The sequence below is a fragment of the Leptodactylus fuscus genome, chromosome 6 (assembly GCF_031893055.1).
Source record: "Leptodactylus fuscus isolate aLepFus1 chromosome 6, aLepFus1.hap2, whole genome shotgun sequence".
Taxonomy (NCBI): Eukaryota; Metazoa; Chordata; class Amphibia; order Anura; family Leptodactylidae; genus Leptodactylus; species Leptodactylus fuscus.
Window position 1 is genome coordinate 183851815 of NC_134270.1, and position 24289 is coordinate 183876103.

At 47.3% G+C, this 24289-nt stretch overlaps 2 protein-coding genes and 1 long non-coding RNA gene across 3 annotated transcripts in view; all 3 read left to right on the top strand.

Annotated features, from left to right (window-relative positions):
* The window catches only part of LOC142209061 (uncharacterized), a 385129-nt gene that overhangs the window by 117128 nt on the left and 243712 nt on the right, over positions 1–24289 (top strand). The gene's annotated exons all lie outside the window — the stretch shown is intronic.
* Positions 1128–7966, top strand: LOC142209062 (uncharacterized). Its single transcript, XR_012716930.1, has 2 exons — positions 1128–1455; positions 7906–7966. It is a non-coding gene; the product is annotated as an uncharacterized LOC142209062 (long non-coding RNA).
* Positions 23425–24289, top strand: part of LOC142209217 (guanylate-binding protein 1-like) — a 77178-nt gene continuing 76313 nt past the window's right edge. Inside the window, exon 1 of the mRNA XM_075278146.1 lies at positions 23425–23446. The gene's annotated coding sequence lies outside the window, so the exon portion shown is untranslated. The remainder of the gene's footprint in view (positions 23447–24289) is intronic.

The following is a 24289-nucleotide window of genomic DNA, read 5'->3' on the forward strand; positions in this document are numbered from 1 at the left end:
GATGCTGCCCCTGCTATATCACCCCCTGCTACCTCTTATATCACCCCCTGCTACCTCAGATGACGCCCCCTGCTACCTCCTATATCACCCCCTGCTACCTCCGATGCCACCCCTGCTACCTCCTATATCACCCCCTGCTACCTCCGATGCCACCCTCTGCTACCTCCTATATCACCCCCTGCTACCTCCGATGCCGCCCCTGCTACCTCCTATATCACCCCCTGCTACCTCCGATGCCGCCCCTGCTACCTCCTATATCACCCCCTGCTACCTCCGATGCTGCCCCTGCTACCTCCTATATTACCCCCTGCTACCTCCGATGCCGCCCCCTGCTGCCTCCGATGCCGCCCCTGCTACCTCCTATATCACCCCCTGCTACCTCCGATGCTGCCCCTGCTACCTCCTATATTACCCCCTGCTACCTCCGATGCCGCCCCCTGCTGCCTCCGATGCCGCCCCTGCTACCTCCGATGACGCCCCCTGCTACCTCCGATGCTGCCCCTGCTACCTCCTATATTACCCCCTGCTACCTCCGATGCTGCCCCTGCTACCTCCTATATTACCCCCTGCTACCTCCGATGCCGCCCCCTGCTGCCTCCGATGCCGCCCCTGCTACCTCCTATATCACCCCCTGCTACCTCCTATATTACCCCCTGCTACCTCCGATGCCGCCCCCTGCTGCCTCCGATGCCGCCCCTGCTACCTCCTATATTACCCCCTGCTACCTCCTATATCACCCCCTGCTACCTCCGATGCCGCCCCTGCTACCTCTTATATCACCCCCTCTACCTCATAGATTGTCAGCTCTTGTGAGCAGGGCCCTCAGTCCCATTGTGACTATTTCTTTATAATGTCTCTTTCTGTCTGTACTTGATCCCTATAAATTGTACAGCGCTGCGGAATATGTTGGCGCTATAGAAATAACATTATTATTAGTAAGACTCTCCGAGCACGTCTGTGCGCCAGAATGAAGATCTAGCCCAGGCCGGACTGACACAGGTCTCCTATATAACTCACTGATACCAGTATACCAGATATTGGTGTGAGGAGACATTTTGGACAGAGGTCGTCCCGCCCGGCCTCGCTGTCCTCCAAGTTCCTTCCACATTCACAAAAAGTGACAAGCGAGGCTGAGAAAGAGAGAGGTGGCTATATCTATCCCAAAACCTGATGAGCAGGTGCCGTAGGAGCAATGTGACATCTCTGTGATACAATCTGTGAGTTACTGCCGCATTACCTTATGTCTTACACCGACACTCCCCTGTGCAAGAAAACGGCTGCTAATGGGTTAATCATTCCCTCCACTTGTGCAGGACAATAAATACCGCACAAGGTCTCAGATCCTTTCACTTTCAGTTTTTCCATTTTATATAAAAGACAAATCCGGGAAAGTCAGAGAAGAACCGAGCGCAGAGCGGAGAGACGTCACTACATAACAGGAGGGAGATCTGCAAGGTAAGGAGGGAATGTATCTGTATTTATCCCCCCGATGGTAAATCCTGTGATATAAAGTGATGGAGATCAGAATCCTCTGCATTGTATATCTCATACATATGGGGGGACAGGTGAGGATGAGGTCAGAGATATATGGAGGGGACAGGTGAGGTCAGAGATATATGGAGAGGACAGGTGAGGATGAGGTCAGAGATATATGGAGGGGACAGGTGAGGTCAGAGATATATGGAGGGGAGAGGTGAGGATGAGGTCAGAGATATATGGAGGGGACAGGTGAGGATGAGGTCATAGATATATGGAGGGGACAGGTGAGCAGAGATATATGGAGGGGAGAGGTGAGGATGAGATCATAGATATATGGAGGGGACAGGTGCGGATGAGGTCAGAGATATATGGAGGGGACAGGTGAGGATGAGGTCAGAGATATATGGAGGGGACAGGTGCGGATGAGGTCAGAGATATATGGAGGGGACAGGTGAGGATGAGGTCAGAGATATATGGAGGGGACAGGTGCGGATGAGGTCAGAGATATATGGAGGGGACAGGTGAGGATGAGGTCAGAGATATATGGAGGGGACAGGTGAGGTCAGAGATATATGGAGGGGAGAGGTGAGGATGAGGTCAGAGATATATGGAGGGGAGAGGTGTGGATGAGGTCAGAGATATATGGAGGGGACAGGTGAGGTCAGAGATATATGGAGGGGAGAGGTGAGGATGAGGTCAGAGATATATGGAGAGGACAGGTGGGGATGAGGTCATAGATATATGGAGGGGACAGGTGAGGTCAGAGATATATGGAGGGGACAGGTGAGGATGAGGTCAGAGATATATGGAGGGGACAGGTGAGGTCAGAGATATATGGAGGAGACAGGTGAGGATGAGGTCAGAGATATATGGAGAGGACAGGTGAGGATGAGGTCAGAGATATATGGAGAGGACAGGTGGGGATGAGGTCAGAGATATATGGAGGGGACAGGTGAGGTCAGAGATATATGGAGGGGAGAGGTGAGGATGAGGTCAGAGATATATGGAGAGGACAGGTGGGGATGAGGTCATAGATATATGGAGAGGACAGGTGAGGTCAGAGATATATGGAGAGGACAGATGAGGATGAGGTCAGAGATATATGGAGGGGACAGGTGTGGATGATGTCAGAGATATATGGAGGGGACAGGTGAGGATGAGATCAGAGATATATGGAGGGGACAGGTGTAGATGAGGTCAGAGATATATGGAGGGGACAGGTGAGGATGAGGTCAGAGATATATGGAGGGGACAGGTGAGGATGAGGTCAGAGATATATGGAGGGGGCACGTGAGGATGAGGTCAGAGATATATGGAGGGGACAGGTGAGGATGAGGTCAGAGATATATGGAGGGGACAGGTGAGGATGATGTCAGAGATATATGGAGGGGACAGGTGAGGATGAGGTCAGAGATATATGGAGGGGACAGGTGAGGTCAGAGATATATGGAGGGGACAGGTGAGGATGAGGTCAGAGATATATGGAGAGGACAGGTGAGGATGAGGTCAGAGATATATGGAGGGGACAGGTGAGATCAGAGATATATGGAGGGGACAGGTAAGGATGAGGTCAGAGATACATGGAGGGGACAGGTGAGGATGATGTCAGAGATATATGGAGAGGACAGGTGAGGAGGTCAGAGATATATGGAGGGGACAGGTGTGGTCAGAGATATATGGAGATGACAGGTGAGGATGAGGTCAGAGATATATGGAGGGGACAGGTGAGCATGAGGTCAGAGATATATGGAGGGGACAGGTGAGGATGAGGTCAGAGATATATGGAGGGGACAAGTGAGGATGAGGTCAGAGATATATGGAGAGGACAGGTGAGGAAGTCAGATATATGGAGGGGACAGGTGTGGTCAGAGATATATGGAGAGGACAGGTGAGGATGAGGTCAGAGATATATGGAGGGGACAGGTGAGGATGAGGTCAGAGATATATGGAGGGGACAGGTGAGGATGAGGTCAGAGATATATGGAGGGGACAGGTGAGGATGAGGTCAGAGATATATGGAGGGGACAGGTGTGGATGATATCAGAGATATATGGAGGGGACAGGTGAGGATGAGATCAGAGATATATGGAGGGGACAGGTGTAGATGAGGTCAGAGATATATGGAGGGGACAGGTGAGGATGAGGTCAGAGATATATGGAGGGGACAGGTGAGGATGAGGTCAGAGATATATGGAGGGGGCACGTGAGGATGAGGTCAGAGATATATGGAGGGGACAGGTGAGGATGAGGTCAGAGATATATGGAGGGGACAGGTGAGGATGATGTCAGAGTTATATGGAGGGGACAATTGAGGATGAGGTCAGAGATATATGGAGGGGACAGGTGAGGTCAGAGATATATGGAGGGGACAGGTGAGGATGAGGTCAGAGATATATGGAGAGGACAGGTGAGGATGAGGTCAGAGATATATGGAGGGGACAGGTGAGATCAGAGATATATGGAGGGGACAGGTAAGGATGAGGTCAGAGATACATGGAGGGGACAGGTGAGGATGATGTTAGAGATATATGGAGAGGACAGGTGAGGAGGTCAGAGATATATGGAGGGGACAGGTGAGGATGAGGTCAGAGATATATGGAGGGGACAGGTGAGGATGAGGTCAGATATATGGAGGGGACAGGTGAGGATGAGGTCAGAGATATATGGAGGGGACAAGTGAGGATGAGGTCAGAGATATATGGAGAGGACAGGTGAGGAGGTCAGAGATATATGGAGGGGACAGGTGTGGTCAGAGATATATGGAGAGGACAGGTGAGGATGAGGTCAGAGATATATGGAGGGGACAGGTGAGGATGAGGTCAGAGATATATGGAGGGGACAAGTGAGGATGAGGTCAGAGATATATGGAGAGGACAGGTGAGGAAGTCAGAGATATATGGAGGGGACAGGTGTGGTCAGAGATATATGGAGAGGACAGGTGAGGATGAGGTCAGAGATATATGGAGGGGACAGGTGAGGATGAGGTCAGAGATATATGGAGGAGACAGGTGAGGATGAGGTCAGAGATATATGGAGGGGACAGGTGAGGATGAGGTCAGAGATATATGGAGGGGACAGGTGAGGATGAGATCAGAGATATATGGAGGGGACAGGTGTAGATGAGGTCAGAGATATATGGAGGGGACAGGTGAGGATGAGGTCAGAGATATATGGAGGGGACAGGTGAGGATGAGGTCAGAGATATATGGAGGGGGCACGTGAGGATGAGGTCAGAGATATATGGAGGGGACAGGTGAGGATGAGGTCAGAGATATATGGAGGGGACAGGTGAGGATGATGTCAGAGATATATGGAGGGGACAGGTGAGGATGAGGTCAGAGATATATGGAGGGGACAGGTGAGGTCAGAGATATATGGAGGGGACAGGTGAGGATGAGGTCAGAGATATATGGAGAGGACAGGTGAGGATGAGGTCAGAGATATATGGAGGGGACAGGTGAGATCAGAGATATATGGAGGAGGGGACAGGTAAGGATGAGGTCAGAGATACATGGAGGGGACAGGTGAGGATGATGTCAGAGATATATGGAGAGGACAGGTGAGGAGGTCAGAGATATATGGAGGGGACAGGTGTGGTCAGAGATATATGGAGAGGACAGGTGAGGATGAGGTCAGAGATATATGGAGGGGACAGGTGAGGATGAGGTCAGAGATATATGGAGGGGAAAGGTGAGGATGAGGTCAGAGATATATGGAGGGGACAAGTGAGGATGAGGTCAGAGATATATGGAGAGGACAGGTGAGGAGGTCAGAGATATATGGAGGGGACAGGTGTGGTCAGAGATATATGGAGAGGACAGGTGAGGATGAGGTCAGAGATATATGGAGGGGACAGGTGAGGATGAGGTCAGAGATATATGGAGGGGACAGGTGAGGATGAGGTCAGAGATATATGGAGGGGACAGGTGAGGATGAGGTCAGAGATATATGGAGGGGACAGGTGAGGATGAGGTCAGAGATATATGGAGGGGAAAGGTGAGGATGAGGTCAGAGATATATGGAGGGGACAGGTGAGGATGAGGTCAGAGATATATGAAGGGGACAGGTGAGGATGAGGTCAGAGATATATGGAGGGGGCAGGTGAGGAGGTCAGAGATATATGGGGGGACAGGTGAGGATGAGGTCAGAGATATATGGAGGGGACAGGTGAGAATGAGGTCAGAGATATATGGAGAGGACAGGTGAGGATGAGGTCAGAGATATATGGAGGGGACAGGTGTGGTCAGAGATATATGGAGAGGACAGGTGTTGATGAGGTCAGAGATATATGGAGGGGACAGATGTGGTCAGAGATATATGGAGGGGACAGGTGTGGATGAGGTCAGAGACATATGGAGGGGACAGGTTAGGATGAGGTCAGAGATATATGGAGGGGACAGGTGAGGATGAGGTCAGAGATATATGGAGAGGACAGGTGTGGTCAGAGATATATGGAGGAGACAGGTGAGGATGAGGTCAGAGATATATGGAGGGGACAGGAGAGGATGAGGTCAGAGATATATGGAGGAGACAGGTGAGGATGAGGTCAGAGATATATGGAGGAGACAGGTGAGGATGAGGTCAGAGATATATGGAGGAGACAGGTGAGGATGAGGTCAGAGATATATGGAGGGGACAGGTGAGGTCAGAGATATATGGAAGGGACAGGTGAGGATGAGGTCAGAGATATATGGAGGGGACAGGTGAGGATGAGGTCAGAGATATATGGAGGGGACAGGTGAGGATGAGGTCAGAGATATATGGAGGGGACAGGTGTGGTCAGAGATATATGGAAGGGACAGGTGAGGATGAGGTCAGAGATATATGGAGGGGACAGGTGAGGATGAGGTCAGAGATATATGGAGGAGACAGGTGAGGATGAGGTCAGAGATATATGGAGGAGACAGGTGAGGATGAGGTCAGAGATATATGGAGGGGACAGGTGAGGATGAGGTCAGAGATATATGGAGGGGACAGGTGTGGTCAGAGATATATGGAAGGGACAGGTGAGGATGAGGTCAAAGATATATGGAGGGGACAGGTGAGGATGAGGTCAGAGATATATGGAGGAGACAGGTGAGGATGAGGTCAGAGATATATGGAGGAGACAGGTGAGGATGAGGTCAGAGATAAATGGAGGGGACAGGTGAGGATGAGGTCAGAGATATATGGAGGGGACAGGTGAGGATGAGGTCAGAGATATATGGAGAGGACAGGTGTTGATGAGGTCAGAGATATATGGAGGGGACGGGTGAGGATGAGGTCAGTGATATATGAAGGGGAAAGGTGAGGATGAGGTCAGAGATATATGGAGGGGACAGGTGAGGATGAGGTCAGAGATATATGGAGGAGACAGGTGAGGATGAGGTCAGAGATATATGGAGAGGACAGGTGAGGATGAGGTCAGAGATATATGGAGGAGACAGGTGAGGATGAGGTCAGAGATATATGGAGGGGACAGGTGTGGCTGAAGTCAGAGATATATGGAGGGGACAGGTGAGGATGAGGTCAGAGATATATGAGGGGACAAAGATGAAGCAGTGCTGGCCGTGCACTCAGCCCGGCTACTTCGGAGATGAGCCGAGCTGAGCGCACAGCCAGAACTGCTACACCAGAGATGAAACAGAGCTGGCCGTGCGCTCAGCTCAGCTACTCCAGAGATGCAGCCAAGCTGAGCGCACAGCCAGCACTGCTGCACCGGAGAACCGCTGAATCCTGCTACACACTCAGCTCTGCTGCATCAGAGATGTGCTGAACCCTGCTGCACACTCAACCCTGCTGCACACTCAGCTCTGCTGCACCAGAGATGTAGCAAAGCTGAGTGTACGCTGAACACAGGAATGGAAGGGCTCATGCAAACAGGTAGGGAAAACTCTGTGGACTCCTGGAACACGACCCACAGCCACCAGAGGGCATTGAACTTGGACGGGTCAGCAGAGTCTTCCACGACCAATACCTACTGATAAGAAGAAACTCTTGAAGCCATTCCATCAGAGAAGGGGTCGTGGCACTACGCCAGTGTTGGGGGATAATGGACCAGTAAGAGCAGGTCCAGTCATCAGAAGCCTCGGTCAGTGTCCCAAAATCTAGTATAATGGGGGAGGCCCAGGGTAGCAGCTGTCAGGAGAATGTCATATAGGAGTGAGAGGGTGTAAGTCAGAGCCTCAGACTGAAGGAGGTAGGGGTAGAGGAGAGCAGGGGCTACATAGAGAATTTGGGGAGGAGGGCAATGAATTAGGTGTGCTCCAAACAGGAAAGGGGGATGTTGGGAGAAGTACAGAGCTTACTAAGGGATGGAAATGGAGCCAACCCAGCAATCGAACCTAGTCTGACATCATCGTAGAATAGATTTTATATAGGAAGTGCCTGTTCTTGGGGCAGGATTCCCCGTTCAATGCTTCATTGTATTTTCTTTCACTGTTACAGAGACCCTTCAGCAAAAGAGAGGCTATTGGGAGCTCAATTCGCCTCTTGGACGGAGCGGAGGTAAGATCCAGGTACCACTGCTGGGTCTTGTGCTACCTGTGCTACCTGAGCGGTGGGAGTCTGAGCGGTGGGAGATGTTCAAGAAAAGGGGAAGGGATCAGGACCTGAGGAGGAAACTTGAACACTTGGTCTTGGCTGGATGTCATGACTAGTTGACACAGCTCTGCTCCATCTGAGATGAAGCAGAGCTGACTGTGTGCTGAACCCTGCTGTATCTCAGATGTTGCAGGGTTCAGCACACAGTCAGCTCTGCTGCATCTCAGCTGTAGCAGGGTTCCGCGCACAGACAACACTGCCTCGTCTGATATCGGACCACAATGGAGACTGCTATCAACGCTGTTCAGTGCAATCCTATGGGAAAAAGTCAGCTCCGGCACATTGCAAGCTGACAGGGATCCCGACCAGATAGAGCCCCAAAGAGTTGGGTGAGTGACATTCCCCCCTAAATAAAGGTAACCCCTAGCTAACCCTGCCTGTACATCTGTCCCTGTCTCACAGTCACATAGTTCACAGTCTCATATGACCCGGATGTGAAATCGACCATTCGTATAAATTGGAGGTCACCTGATTTAGCCGCCAATTACTTTTTCCGATTTTTTTTTTCCGATGCCTCCGTTGTCGTAGTTCCTGTCCCATCTCCCCTGCATAGTTATTGGGGCAAAAAAAAAGCACCAGGGAAGGTGGGATGGGAATCAAATTTTTACTGTGTTTGCCTCGTGGTGTTCAATTGGAATCGAATATCTCGAGCTGCCTGATATTCGATCGAATATTAATTCCATCGAACGCCATTCGCGCATCTCTAGTCATGACTGTATATCGTGAGGGGCATATTTGCTTTAGAGGTGTCAGTATAATAGGCACGCATCCTTGGTTTCTGAGAGGGATTGCAGGACAGACCGCCCGCCCAACCCTAACAGAAAGTGCAGGATAGCAGTGACTAGTAAGGGTGTGACTGTGGTGGATGATAGTGTGTATCAGAAGACAAGCGGCCTGTCATTCATTCATTGAATGAGAAAATGGTATTCTCTCCAAATTAGAGGTAAGTTAAAGGGGTTGTCAAGTATAAATGATATAAGGCCAAGGAAGGTGGAAACAAAGAAAACAAAACATACTCAGCTGTCCCTGGTGCTCCGGTGTCTCACACCACAGACGGTCCAGTGGACGTCCCTGCCGCACTGAGACGTCCCGTGTCCTTCGCTGATTCCGCTTATTGACCTCAGCAGTCATGTATGGCGGGGCCGTCCACTAGAACTAAACCCCAGAACAGCAGGACCGGACTAGACTGGGAGGCACCGGAGCACCAGGGACAGATGTATTTTAATTTTGCTAAATGATATGTTTTCAGTGTAGGCGCAGGTAAGTTGTGCTGCAGGGAGACACAGAAAGACAGAAATAACCCCGTGCTGAGCGAGTGCGGGAACGACAATAACAAACATTCGGAATGCACTATTCTCACACAAAGGGCTCAAAGCTCAAGGAAAGTTGTGAAGCGAGAAAGTCAGTGATGGCCACAGAGATGTCCGTCCCCAACACCACAGGGTCACTCTGCATAGTAAGCCAAGTTACCTCTAAGTGTATTTATGGAGGAACCAACATACCTGGATAAAATTCGCATAAACTCCATGCAGATGTTACCCTATGTCAGATTCAAACCCAGGACTCCAGCGATGCAAGGAAACAGTGTTAACCACTTCATAGCATCTAGTTTACTACAACCAGCAGAGTCTCCTCTACTTACTGTGTGCAGTCTATGGCAGACTTCATATTAGCTAGTTTACTAAATCCAGCAGAGTCTTCTCTACTTACTGTGTGCAGTCTGTGGCAGTCTTCATAGCAGCTAGTTTACTAAATCCAGCAGAGTCTCCTCTACTTACTGTGTGCTGTCTATGGCAGACTTCATAGCATCTAGTTTACTACATCCAGCAGAGTCTTCTCTACTTACTGTGTACAGTCTATGGCAGTCTTCATAGCAGCTAGTTTACTAAATCCGGCAGAGTCTCCTCTACTTACTGTGTGCAGTCTATGGCAGTCTTCATAGAAGCTAGTTTACTACCACCAGCAGAGTCTCCTCTACTTCCTGTGTGCAGTCTGTGGCAGTCTTCATAGCAGCTAGTTTACTAAATCCAGAAGAGTCTCATCTACTTACTGTGTGCTGTCTATGGCAGACTTCATAGCATCTAGTTTACTACATCCAGCAGAGTCTTCTCTACTTACTGTGTGTAGTCTATGGCAGTCTTCATAGCAGCTAGTTTACTACAACCAGCAGAGTCTCCTCTACTTACTGTGTACAGTCTATGGCAGACTACATAGCAGCTAGTTTACTACATCCAGAAGAGTCTCCTCTACTTACTGTGTGCAGTCTGTGGCAGTATTCATATCAGCTAATTTACTACATTCAGCAGAGTATCCTCTACTTACTGTGCACAGTCTATGGCAGACTACATAGCAGCTAGTTTACTACATCCAGAAGGGTCTCCTCTACTTACTGTGCACAGTCTATGGCAGACTACATGGCAGCTAGTTTACTACATTCAGCAGAGTCTCCCCTACTTACTGTGTGCAGTCTATGGCAGACTACATAGCAGCTAGTTTACTTCATCCAGAAGAGTCTCCTCTACTTACTGTGCACAGTCTATGGCAGACTTCATAGCAGCTAGTTTACTACATTCATCAGAGTCTCCCCTACTTACTGTGTACAGTCTATGGCAGACTACATAGCAGCTAGTTTACTACATCCAGAAGAGTCTCCTCTACTTACTGTGTGCAGTCTGTGGCAGTATTCATATCAGCTAGTTTACTACATTCAGCAGAGTATCCTCTACTTACTGTGCACAGTCTATGGCAGACTTCATAGCAGCTAGTTTACTACATTCAGCAGAGTCTCCCCTACTTACTGTGCACAGTCTATGCAGACTACAAGGCAGCTAGTTTACTACATTCAGCAGAGTCTCCCCTACTTACTGTGTGCAGTCTATGGCAGACTACATAGCAGCTAGTTTACTACATCCAGAAGAGTCTCCTCTACTTACTGTGTGCAGTCTGTGGCAGTATTCATATCAGCTAGTTTACTACATTCAGCAGAGTATCCTCTACTTACTGTGCACAGTCTATGGCAGACTACATAGCAGCTAGTTTACTACATCCAGAAGGGTCTCCTCTACTTACTGTGTGCAGTCTATGGCAGACTTCATAGCAGCTAGTTTACTACATTCAGCAGAGTTTCCTCTACTTACTGTGTGTAGTCTATGGCAGACTACATAGCAGCTAGTTTACTACATCGAGAAGAGTCTCCTCTACTTACTGTGTGCAGTCTATAGCAGTCTTCATAGCAGCTAGTTTACTACATTCAGAAGAGTCTCCTCTACTTACTGTGTACAGTCTGTGGCAGTCTTCATAGCAGCTAGTTTACTGCATTCAGCAGAGTATCCTCTATTTACTGTGTGCAGTCTATGGCAGACTTCATAGCATCTAGTTTGCTACATCCAGCAGAGTCTCCTCTACTTACAGTTTGCAGTCTATGGCAGACTTCATAGCAGCTATTTTACTTCAACTAGCAGAGTCTCCTCTACTTACTGTGTGCAGTCTATGGCAGACTTCATAGCAGCTAGTTTACTACATTCAGCAGAGTTTCCTCTACTTACTGTGTGTAGTCTATGGCAGACTACATAGCAGCTAGTTTACTACATCGAGAAGAGTCTCCTCTACTTACTGTGTGCAGTCTATAGCAGTCTTCATAGCAGCTAGTTTACTACATTCAGAAGAGTCTCCTCTACTTACTGTGTACAGTCTGTGGCAGTCTTCATAGCAGCTAGTTTACTACATTCAGCAGAGTATCCTCTATTACTGTGTGCAGTCTATGGCAGACTTCATAGCATCTAGTTTGCTACATCCAGCAGAGTCTCCTCTACTTACAGTTTGCAGTCTATGGCAGACTTCATAGCAGCTATTTTACTTCAACTAGCAGAGTCTCCTCTACTTACTGTGTGCAGTCTATGGCAGTCTTCATAGCAGCTAGTTTACACCGACCAGCTCTGAGCAAAATGACGATACGCTATCACCGTGATGGATTCCACATGTGTTAGGCTTATTCATAGACATTGACATATAGACTGCTATGATTTAGACGAATCGTATTTCTAGGAGTCTCCAGCTTACAGATCCATGTGCACTTATCTATTTCTTTGCTATTCTCTGTTCTACATTGGTATATTTACTTACCTGCCCAGTACCTTCTCCATTAGATCGCGATCATATAAACATAAACACGTAGGTGATGATCATGATCACATATGAACTAACATGTAATAGTGATCCCTCTGTTCTGTAAAAGACATTCCTCAAAGCCAAAGACTTCCTCTTCTTCATATTCTTGATGAGTTGGATAAGAACTGCCAGTGTTGCTTAGGGGAGGCAGAGGTAGAAGTGTCAGGGGTGTGATATTGGTAGTAGTGCTGGTAGGGGCACTAGGGGGGAATCTGTTAGGAATTGGGAGGGCATGGAGGAATTAAAATGAGAAGTCAGAAAAATGTGGGGAAGATGATGACATTACTGAATCCGATGATGATTCCATTAATAAGATAAGACCCGGGTCAGGGTGGCATCACAGGAAGAGGGTGGAGGCCTGGCCTGGTTCCCTCAAAAACATAAAGCCTGCTGCTTATTTCTTTCTAGAAAAACATTATTTTTTGCAATATAGCCACTGTTTGTGTCTAGAAAACCATAGTCAAGCATATTAAATGTTAAAATATGTAAAAGTGAGTGTCAGCACAATTAAGGGTTAAATTCTGCATTGGTATCCTCTTACCAACCATTTTCCATAGACATACATGTCACTGTCACTTTGACATAACTTCAGCTGTGTTTGCTTTAGAGAGCTAGAAATCACACAGACATATTGCCAGGAGTCCTAAGAGTATTCTACACTATGTTTTATAGATAGGTTCCTAGGAGCACTAAGAGTATTCTACACTATGTATTATAGATAGGTTCCTAGGAGCCCTAAGAGTGTTCTACACTATGTTTTATAGATAGGTTCCTAGGAGCACTAAGAGTATTCTACACTATGTATTATAGATAGATTCCTAGGAGTACTAAGAGTATTCTACACTATGTTTTATAGATAGATTCCTAGGAGTCCTAAGAGTGTTCTACACTATGTTTTATAGATAGGTTCCTAGGAGCACTAAGAGTATTCTACACTATGTATTATAGATAGATTCCTAGGAGTACTAAGAGTATTCTACACTATGTTTTATAGATAGATTCCTAGGAGCCCTAAGAGTATTCTACACTATGTTTTATAGATAGGTTCCTAGGAGCACTAAGAGTATTCTACACTATGTATTATAGATAGATTCCTAGGAGCACTAAGAGTATTCTACACTATGTTTTATAGAGAGGTTCCTAGGAGTCCTAAGAGTATTCTACACTATGTATTATAGATAGATTCCTAGGAGTACTAAGAGTATTCTACACTATGTTTTATAGATAGATTCCTAGGAGCCCTAAGAGTATTCTACACTATGTTTTATAGATAGATTCCTAGGAGCCCTAAGAGTATTCTACACTATGTATTATAGATAGCTTCCTAGGAGCACTAAGAGTATTCTACACTATGTATTATAGATAGATTCCTAGGAGTACTAAGAGTATTCTACACTATGTTTTATAGATAGATTCCTAGGAGTCCTAAGAGTATTCTACACTATGTATTATAGATAGCTTCCTAGGAGCACTAAGAGTATTCTACACTATGTATTATAGATAGATTCCTAGGAGCACTAAGAGTATTCTACACTATGTTTTATAGAGAGGTTCCTAGGAGTCCTAAGAGTATTCTACACTATGTATTATAGATAGGTTCCTAGGAGCTCTAAGATTGTTCTACACTATGTTTTATAGATAGGTTCCTAGGAGTCCTAAGAGTATTCTACACTATGTTTTATAGATAGGTTCCTAGGAGCCCTAAGAGTATTCTACACTATGTTTTATAGATAGGTTCCTAGGAGCACTAAGAGTATTCTACACTATGTATTATAGATAGATTCCTAGGAGTACTAAGAGTATTCTACACTATGTTTTATAGATAGATTCCTAGGAGCCCTAAGAGTATTCTACACTATGTTTTATAGATAGGTTCCTAGAAGCCCTAAGAGTATTCTACACTATGTTTTATAGATAGGTTCCTAGGAGCCCTAAGAGTATTCTACACTATGTTTTATAGATAGGTTCCTAGGAGCCCTAAGAGTATTCTACGCTATGTTTTATAGATAGGTTCCTAGGAGTCCTAAGAGTATTCTACACTATGTATTATAGATAGGTTCCTAGGAGTCCTAAGAGTATTCTACACTATGTTTTATAGATAGGTTCCTAGGAGCCCTAAGAGTATTCTACACTATGTTATATAGATGGGTTCCTAGTAGAGATGAGCGAACAGTGTTCTATCGAACACATTCTCGATCGGATATTAGGCTGTTCGCCATGTTCGAATCGAATCGAACACCGCGTGGTAAAGTGCGCCATTACTCGATTCCCCTCCCACCTTCCCTGGCGCCTTTTTTGCTCCAATAACAGCGCAGGGGAGGTGGGACAGGAACTACGACACCGGTGACGTTGAAAAAAGTAGGGAAAACCCATTGGCTGCTGAAAACATGTGACCTCTGATTTAAAAGAACAGCGCCGCCCAGGTTCGCGTCATTCTGAGCTTGCAATTCACCGAGGACGGAGGTTTCCGTCCAGCTAGCTAGGGCTTAGATTCTGGGTAGGCAGGGACAGGCTAGGATAGGAAGGAGAAGACAACCAACAGCTCTTGTAAGAGCTAAATTCCAGGGAGAAGCTTGTCAGTGTAACGTGGCACTGACGGGCTCAATCGCCGCAACCCAGCTTTCCCCGGATCCTGAATGGAATACACTGACAGTGTATTCCTGTATACCCTATATATACCCCCGATCCACGTTCCAACGGTGTGCCCCCCCACCTTCACCCCAGAAATACCCTGCAAGTCCCCTAGCAATAGAATTGGGGCTATATACACCCACTATTGTTGCTACTGGTATACAGTGCCATTGTCTGACTGGGAATTCAAAGAATATATTGGGGTTACATATACCCTCAATTCTTGCTACTGCCATATAGTGCCAGTGTCTGAGTGGAAATTCCCCAAATAATTTGGGGATACATTCACCCTACATCTCAGGCTCTTTCCATATTCACCCAGGTTGTCAGTGCTGCACCAGCTCGTTCCCAGACAGCTCGGCCCGAAAAACCCAATACCTATATAGAGGATTTTGACAATGAAGACAACATGTTCTAAATCTAATCTGTCTGCAACTTTGTTGACTTTATTAACAGCTATAGAAGCTTTAGCCAGGTTGTGACGGTGTGTAACCCTAACAACACTAAGTGGGATACACATTAATAGTTAGTCTATGTACGCTAAATGTATCACTGAAGTAATTTTTTGTTCCTCTCCCCTAATATAAGAAAGGAACAGACATTAGACCTAGACCGGGGTTCGAGGCTTGTAAAAATCCAGTATTATTTGTTCTTCATGATGTGAAATATGTGTTGAAAAGCAACCCAAGATGAAGTCAGCCATGTGTGCCAGTGTGTTACTTGGCATGCCTTTGCTGGCCCCAACTGTAAGGGTCACTCTCCATTTCCTCCATTTTCCACTCCCCTTCACACCATTTGTGGTGAAGCAATGGGATGCACTGAAGTGCACCCTCTAGCCTCATGTGGGATAGGGACATCAGATGCCACTCCAACCCCCTCGTCTTCCTCCGCCAGCCAACGGTGCGAAGATGAGAGGAGTGTGCTCTGAATGTTTTCTGCCTAGCAGAGGCTAGTTTTCACTTACGAAAATGGCCCCACTTTGACCTGTATATCAGGCACAATGGTGTAGGTTTCAAAGAAACATGGCACCAACAAGTTGAAAACGTGGACCGTGTTTGAGTCTGGCAAGCTCCAGATCTGCTACCAGGTTCCAGCCATTATCACAGGCGCAAAAATGCCAGGCCCCAGGTGTAGCAGGGAAAAAAAAATGCCATCTCAGCCAGGATGGCATCCCTGACCTCGGAGGCACTGTGCTGTCTATCCCCCAAGCTGATCAGTTTCAGCACGTCCTGCTGACATCTCCCCATGCCAGTGTTACAGTGTTTTCCGCTAGTAGCTGGGGTGGAGGTTGCAGCGTAGTAGGGTTTCAGTCTACTCCTGCCATGAATTTTGGGCTGGGAGAGGAGATAGGCCACCCCAGTTTGCACCCCGGGCCCAGACTCCACTACATTCACCCTGCCTGTCATTAAAGATAAGCACTGCAGCATCCCTGACCACAGGCGCTTGTCCATGTGTCGGTGGTCAAGTGGACCTTGCAGCAAAGCGCAGAGCTCTGGGCCCGACTGATGTTATGGGACACATGCAGGTGCAAGGCAGGGACAGCACACCAAGAGAAGTAGTAACGGCTAGGCCCAGCATAGGGAGGTGCCCCAGCTGCCATCTGCTGACGGAAGGCCTGGGTCTCCAGAAGCATAAACAAACACCAACATCTCCAGGGCCAGCAGTTTATCGATGAGGCTGTTACAGGCTTGGGCATGGGGGTGGGTTGTGTTGTACTTCTGCCTGCAATGAAAAGCTTGGGAGATGTGGAGTGGCTGGGAAGAGGCGCATGATGGTGCAGGCCAAAAGGGTGCATGAGGGTGAACTCCCCAATGTGTCAGAGATAGGTGTGTAGGTGTCCTTGCATCATATACTTGCACCATATTTGGCTTTGGAAGTTAATTTTGTGCCAAAAAGTGGTTAAGACAGCGATCTCTCAGCTAATCCCGTTACACTGTCTATTGACAACTCCAGCACTGAAGTTACCATTTCTTGAAGTGGACCACCACTTCTAAGATCCCAAAGGAAGTAGGCAAGAGATGTGCAGTGCAGAAAAAAAGATGAGAAAATAAGTGTAGGCTGTAGAGCACAAAGGGATCGGAGAGGACAGAGCTGGGGTCGGCCAGGTATTCCCACAACATGCAACTATACTTGTCCTTCCTGGTGACACTAGGCCCCTGAGTGGCAGTAATTTGTCCAGGGGGGCCATTAACATGTCCCAGACCTAGGAATAAGTCTTCCAACAGGGTAGAGTTTTGCATGCCTTTGCTTCTACCCACTGTTTTTGCTGCTTAGCTTCCCTCGACATCTACACTGCTTTCGCTCCTAAATATCACCCCAGTTTATGCCTTTGCTTCTACCCTGTTTTTTTGTTGAATTAGCTTCCCTCTACATCTACACTGCTTTCGCCCCTAAACATCACCCCAGTTTATGTCTTTGCTTCTACCCAGGTTTTTTGTTGATTTAGCTTCTCTCCACATCTACACTGCTTTAGCCCCTAGACATCACCCCTGTCCATGTGGGGTCGGTGGCCTCGTCATCCACCAACTCCTCTTCCAATTGCGCACTGTCCCCTTACTGCAAACCGCACATGACCACAGCTTGCCCTGATGGCAACTGTGTCTCATCATCCCCACTGAGGTCCAGAAACATCAGTGGCGGGTCCACAACCACAAAATTGGAAGGAAATGGCGGATGCTGCAGTATTTCTAACACCTGTTCCTGGTGCTCGGGCCTGGTCTGTGTTGTACCCTGCACCTTGCTTAACGCAGCTGCCATATCCGGAGTTGTGATGAGCGCATGCTAATGTTTCGTGTCCACTGCAATGGATGGGATGGGATTTCACATAAGTCTGCCACCCATGGCCACTCATGGTTGAGCAACTGAGGGAGCTGACTTTGACGAATCCTAGGGTTTTGCAGTTGGAACTACATCAAAGGTCTGTGCTGCTCACACACTCTGCTCAACACATGATATGTTTAGTGCCAGCAGTGTGGAGACGTCGCACAACAGCCATTGTTCGGGCAGATACCGGCGTTGTAGGAGTGCATAGAGGCTAGCGGCGGCAACTATAGACTTTCAAAACTATCCGCACAAGCGCCGCACTTTCACCAGTAGCTCAGGAACATTGGGGTACTTTTTTAAAAAGATTAGCAGCAATGAGTTAAAAACGTGACCCAGGCATGGAACATTTTGCGGGCTGCCAAGCTACAGAGCTGATCCCGGGTTACGGCCATTATCACACATGACAACATGCCTGGGCCCAGGTGCAGTGGCCAAAACCACATTGCCGTGTCATCGAGGATGGCATGACTCACTTTGTAGGCAGTGTGCTGTCTGTCCCCCTGTCTGATGAGCTTCAGCACGGCCTGCTGACGTCTCCCCACACCAGTGTTGCAGCGTTTCCAGCTCGTAGCTGGGGTCCACTTAATGGCGGAGGAGAAGGAGGGTGGTGTTTAAGCCCTCCTCCCAGGAATGTTGTGTGGGGAGACAAGTCAGGCCACCACGGTAGTTTGCCCAGGGGGTGCCATTAACGTGTCCCATACCTAGGGAAATTTCTTGAAACAGGGGAGAGTTTTACATCTTTGCCCTTACTGCCTCTGGACATCCCTTTGCCTCTAGCCACCTTTTTTCCCTGCTTAGCTTGCCTCCACATCCACACTGCTTTTGCCCCTAGACATCACCCCAGTCCATGCCTCTGCCTCTAGCCATAACTCTGCCACCCCTGGAAACTCATGGTGCAGAAACTGAGGGAGCTAACTTTGAGGGTTTTGTAGATGGAACTCCATCAAAGGTCTGTGCAGCTCACACACTCTGGTCAAGATATGGTATGTAGGGTTTCAGCGTGTGTGAATGACGGACAACAGCCTATGTTTGGGCAGATGTAGGCCTTGCTGGAGTGTTTTGAGGCTAGCAGCGGCTCCTGTACACTTGCAAAAGTGGGCGCACAAGCGCCGCGTTTTCACCAGTAGCTTCGTTACATTTGGGTATGTTTTCAAAAAACGTTGCACCACTAAGTTAGACGTGGGCCAAGCATGGAACGTGTTGGAGGCTGGAAAGCTCCAGAGCCACTACCAGGTGGCATCCCTGACCTCGGAGGCAGTGTGCTGTCTGTCCCCCAAGCTGATGAGCTTCAGCACCGCCTGCTGACGTCTCCCCACGCCAGTAGTTGGGGTCGATTCAAGGGCGGAGGAGGAGAAGGGTGGTGTTTCAGTACTCCTGCCAGGAATATTGGGCGGGGAGACAAGGCAGGCTGCCGCAGTTTGCGACCCGGTCCCAGCCTCAACTACATTCAGCCAGTGTGCCGTGATTGAGATGTAGCGTCCCTGGCCGCATTCACTTGTCCACGCGTCGGTGGTCAAGTGGAACTTTTGTGCAAAGCGCAGAACTTAGGGCCCGCCTGATGTTACGGGACACACACTGGTGCAAGGCTCAACTCACCCTAAGGGCCAAAAACACTGCTGGTGCAAGGCTCTACTCATGCCAAGGGCCTCAATCTCTGCCGGTAGCTCAGCTTAAGGTCCTGTAACTTTGTTTGGAAGGGCTCATGTTAAGGGCTAGAAAAGTGAATTTTGGAAGATCTTACCACATCACACACACACACACACACACACACACACACACACACACACTCAAAATGACAGTTAAGGGTGAGGGCTTTTGGATTTCCCATTATATATTCCATCCGTGGTTGTCATGGGGAACATGATATAAAGGGGGGCTTGTTACTGTTTGTTGAGCTTACATTGGGGTTTGTGTCCATCCATTTGGGGAGTAAAGAAGGTTTCCAGGTATTTTCCCACTTTGATAGAGGTTGTAGTGAGTGTGTAAAGTGTGTAGTTGTTAGGCTGTGATGTTGGGGTAATAGAGGGTCTTTGGTGTGTTAGATGCCCCCAGACATGCGCCCCCTGCTGGCCCAGTGTCATTCCAGGGTGTTGGTATCATTTCCTGGGGTGTCATAGTGGACTTGGTGACCCTCCAGACACGGATTTGGGTTTCCCCCTTAACGAGTATATGTTCCCCATAGACTATAATGGGGTTCGAAACCCGTTCGAACACTCAGACAGTGAGCGGCTGTTCGAATCGAATTTCGAACCTCGAACATTTTAATGTTCGCTCATCTCTAGTCATAATTATAGACAAACACAATCGTATTAAACTAATAACGCACAAGGAGATGCAACGTTCTCATTACAGCGAGTGACGATCCGTAATGTAGGGGCAATAAGAAGGCGACTTCCCCCAGAGATAAGTTACATAAAGGGTTACAGCTGAGATTGGAAGGTCAGGTCCTACAGATGCTTTGCCCACTGAATAAAGGCACACAAGGTCTGGTGACTGACATCTCTATTTAGTATAGTTATCACTTGTTTTTGTTATTTTTAGTAAGATTTACAGGAATGTTACTACATAAATGAACGAGGTTACAATCCTACATCCCCGGGACACAAATGAAGGGGGTTTGATGGGAAGAACAAAGAAGGAGAGAAAACAGTCAGCAGCGTCCATGACACATAGGCTTGTGGCTTCAGGTATATAATCCCTTATGGTGTAACAAGGCTTGGCCGTCGCCCGAGTATTTCTTAGGAAATCCTGATATCTGAGCCGGTGCGGGAAATCCCATTCTCTACCTTCACTTTCATTGCTAAGTGTTGTTATTGAGAGTTATGGACAGAGACAGAATAAGAAGGTCTAAGATAAGAAACAGCTAAATTATTGGACCCCAAATACCCCCCCCCCCCATCACCTCTGCAGATAAGGCCGTGACCTGCACATTTATGTCTCATCTCACACCTGAATGTTACACTGAAAACCCCAATAAGTGAGCAGCGCTATAATGTCACCTGGATATAACCCTATAGGATCTGGACACTATCCTGTGTCCTGCTCATTACTGCTGTATACTGTCCTGTGTGCTGCTCATTACTGCTGTATATCGTCCTGTGTGCTGCTCATTACTGCTGTATAATGTCCTGTGTGCTGCTCATTACTGCTGTATAATGCCCTGTGTGCTGCTCATTACTGCTGTATACTGTCCTGTGTGCTGCTCAGTACTGCTGTATATTGTCCTGTGTTCTGCTCAGTACTGCTGTATACTGTCCTGTGTGCTGCTCATTACTGCTGTGTACTATCCTGTGTCCTGCTCATTACTGCTGTATACTGTCCTGTGTGCTGCTCATTACTGCTGTATATCGTCCTGTGTGCTGCTCATTACTGCTGTATATCGTCCTGTGTGCTGCTCATTACTGCTGTATAATGTCCTGTGTGCTGCTCATTACTGCTGTATACTGTCCTGTGTGCTGCTCAGTACTGCTGTATAATGTCCTGTGTGCTGCTCAGTACTGCTGTATACTGTCCTGTGTGCTGCTCATTACTGCTGTATACTGTCCTGTGTGCTGCTCATTATTGCCGTATAATGTCCTGTGTGCTGCTCATTACTGCCGTATACTGTCCTGTGTGCTGCTCAGTACTGCTGTATAATGTCCTGTGTGCTGCTCAGTACTGCTGTATAATGTCCTGTGTGCTGCTCATTACTGCTGTATACTATCCTGTGTGCTGCTCATTACTGCTGTATAATGTCCTGTGTGCTGCTCATTACTGCTGTATAGTGTCCTGTGTGCTGCTCATTACTGCTGTATACTGTCCTGTGTGCTGCTCATTACTGCTGTATACTGTCCTGTGTGCTGCTCATTACTGCTGTATACTGTCCTGTGTGCTGCTCAGTACTGCTGTATAATGTCCTGTGTGCTGCTCAGTACTGCTGTATAATGTCCTGAGTGCTGCTCATTACTGCTGTATACTGTCCTGTGTGCTGCTCATTACTGCTGTATAATGTCCTGTGTGCTGCTCATTACTGCTGTATAATGTCCTGTGTGCTGCTCATTACTGCTGTATACTATCCTGTGTGCTGCTCATTACTGCTGTATACTATCCTGTGTGCTGCTCATTACTGCTGTATAATGTCCTGTGTGCTGCTCATTACTGTTGTATATTGTCCTGTGTCCTGCTCCCTACTGCTGTATTCTGTCCTGTGTGCTGCTCATTACTGCTGTATACTGTCCTGTGTGCTGCTCATTACTGCTGTATAATGTCCTGTGTGCTGCTCATTACTGTTGTATATTGTCCTGTGTGCTGCTCATTACTGCTGTATACTGTCCTGTGTGCTGCTCATTACTGCTGTATACTATCCTGTGTGCTGCTCATTACTGCTGTATAATGTCCTGTGTGCTGCTCATTACTGCTGTATAGTGTCCTGTGTGCTGCTCATTACTGCTGTATACTGTCCTGTGTGCTGCTCATTACTGCTGTATACTGTCCTGTGTGCTGCTCATTACTGCTGTATACTGTTCTGTGTGCTGCTCATTACTGCTGTATACTGTCCTGTGTGCTGCTCAGTACTGCTGTATAATGTCCTGTGTGCTGCTCAGTACTGCTGTATAATGTCCTGTGTGCTGCTCAGTACTGCTGTATAATGTCCTGTGTGCTGCTCAGTACTGCTGTATACTGTCCTGTGTGCTGCTCATTACTTGTGTATAGTATCCTGTGTCCTGCTCCCTACTGCTGTATTCTGTCCTGTGTGCTGCTCATTACTGCTGTATACTGTCCTGTGTGCTGCTCATTACTGCTGTATAATGTCCTGTGTGCTGCTCATTACTGCTGTATAATGTCCTGTGTGCTGCTCATTACTGTTGTATATTGTCCTGTGTGCTGCTCATTACTGCTGTATACTATCCTGTGTGCTGCTCATTACTGCTGTATAATGTCCTGTGTGCTGCTCATTACTGCTGTATAGTGTCCTGTGTGCTGCTCATTACTGCTGTATACTGTCCTGTCTGCTGCTCATTACTGCTGTATTCTGTCCTGTGTGCTGCTCATTACTGCTGTATACTGTCCTGTGTGCTGCTCATTACTGCTATATAATGTCCTGTGTGCTGCTCATTACTGTTGTATATTGTCCTGTGTGCTGCTCATTACTGCTGTATAATGTCCTGTGTGCTGCTCATTACTGCTGTATACTGTCCTGTGTGCTGCTCAGTACTGCTGTATAATGTCCTGTGTGCTGCTCATTACTGTTGTATATTGTCCTGTGTGCTGCTCATTACTGCTGTATACTGTCCTGTGTCCTGCTCATTACTGCTGTATAATGTCCTGTGTGCTGCTCTCTACTGCTGTATACTGTCCTGTGTCCTGCTCATTACTGCTGTATACTTTCCTGTGTGCTGCTAATTACTGCTGTATACTGTCCTGTGTGCTGCTCATTACTGCTGTATACTGTCCTGTGTGCTGCTCATTACTGGTGTATAGTATCCTGTGTCCTTCTCCATACTGCTATATTCTGTCCTGTGTGCTGCCATTACTGCTGTATAATCAGATCAGTGACAGATGACAATAAGAGATGGAGCTGGCAGAAAACTAGCGAATTATTGTAAACGATCCGGAAGTCATAAACAGACGTATTACTCACATTCACCAGAAATCACCTGATAGAGATCAAAGAGATCAAGTCTCTTAATTGGAATCACTTTCAATTATCAACATATAAATAACCCAGTAATCTCTAGATGTGAGATCACAAGAACCTGGACACAGAGCAGAGAAGAGCTGACAGGTAGAGACCATTCTTACTGCATTCTGTCATTGGTTTGTAGTATGGGAATGTCAGAAAGCAAATGAAGTTATATAGATGTGTAATATGTAATCAGCAGAATAGTGAGCGCAGCTCTGGGGTATAATACAGGATAAGAAATGTAATGTATGTACACAGTGACTGTACCAGCAGAATAGTGAGCGCAGCTCTGGAGTATAATACAGGATAAGAAATGTAATGTATGTACACAGTGACTGCACCAGCAGAATAGTGAGGGCAGCTCTGGAGTATAATACAGGATAAGTAATGTAATGTATGTACACAGTGACTGTACCAGCAGAATAGTGAGGGCAGCTCTGGAGTATAATACAGGATAAGTAATGTAATGTATGTACACAGTGACTACACCAGCAGAATAGTGAGGGCAGCTCTGGGGTATAATACCGGATAAGTAATGTAATGTATGTACACAGTGACTGTACCAGCAGAATAGTGAGCGCAGCTCTGGAGTATAATACAGGATAAGTAATGTAATGTATGTACACAGTGACTGTACCAGCAGAATAGTGAGCGCAGCTCTGGAGTATAATACAGGATAAGTAATGTAATGTATGTACACAGTGACTGCACCAGCAGAATAGTGAGGGCAGCTCTGGAGTATAATACAGGATAAGTAATGTAATGTATGTACACAGTGACTACACCAGCAGAATAGTGAGGGCAGCTCTGGAGTATAATACAGGATAAGTAATGTAATGTATGTACACAGTGACTGTACCAGCAGAATAGTGAGCACAGCTCTGGGGTATAATACAGGATAAGTAATGTAATGTATGTACACAGTGACTGTACCAGCAGAATAGT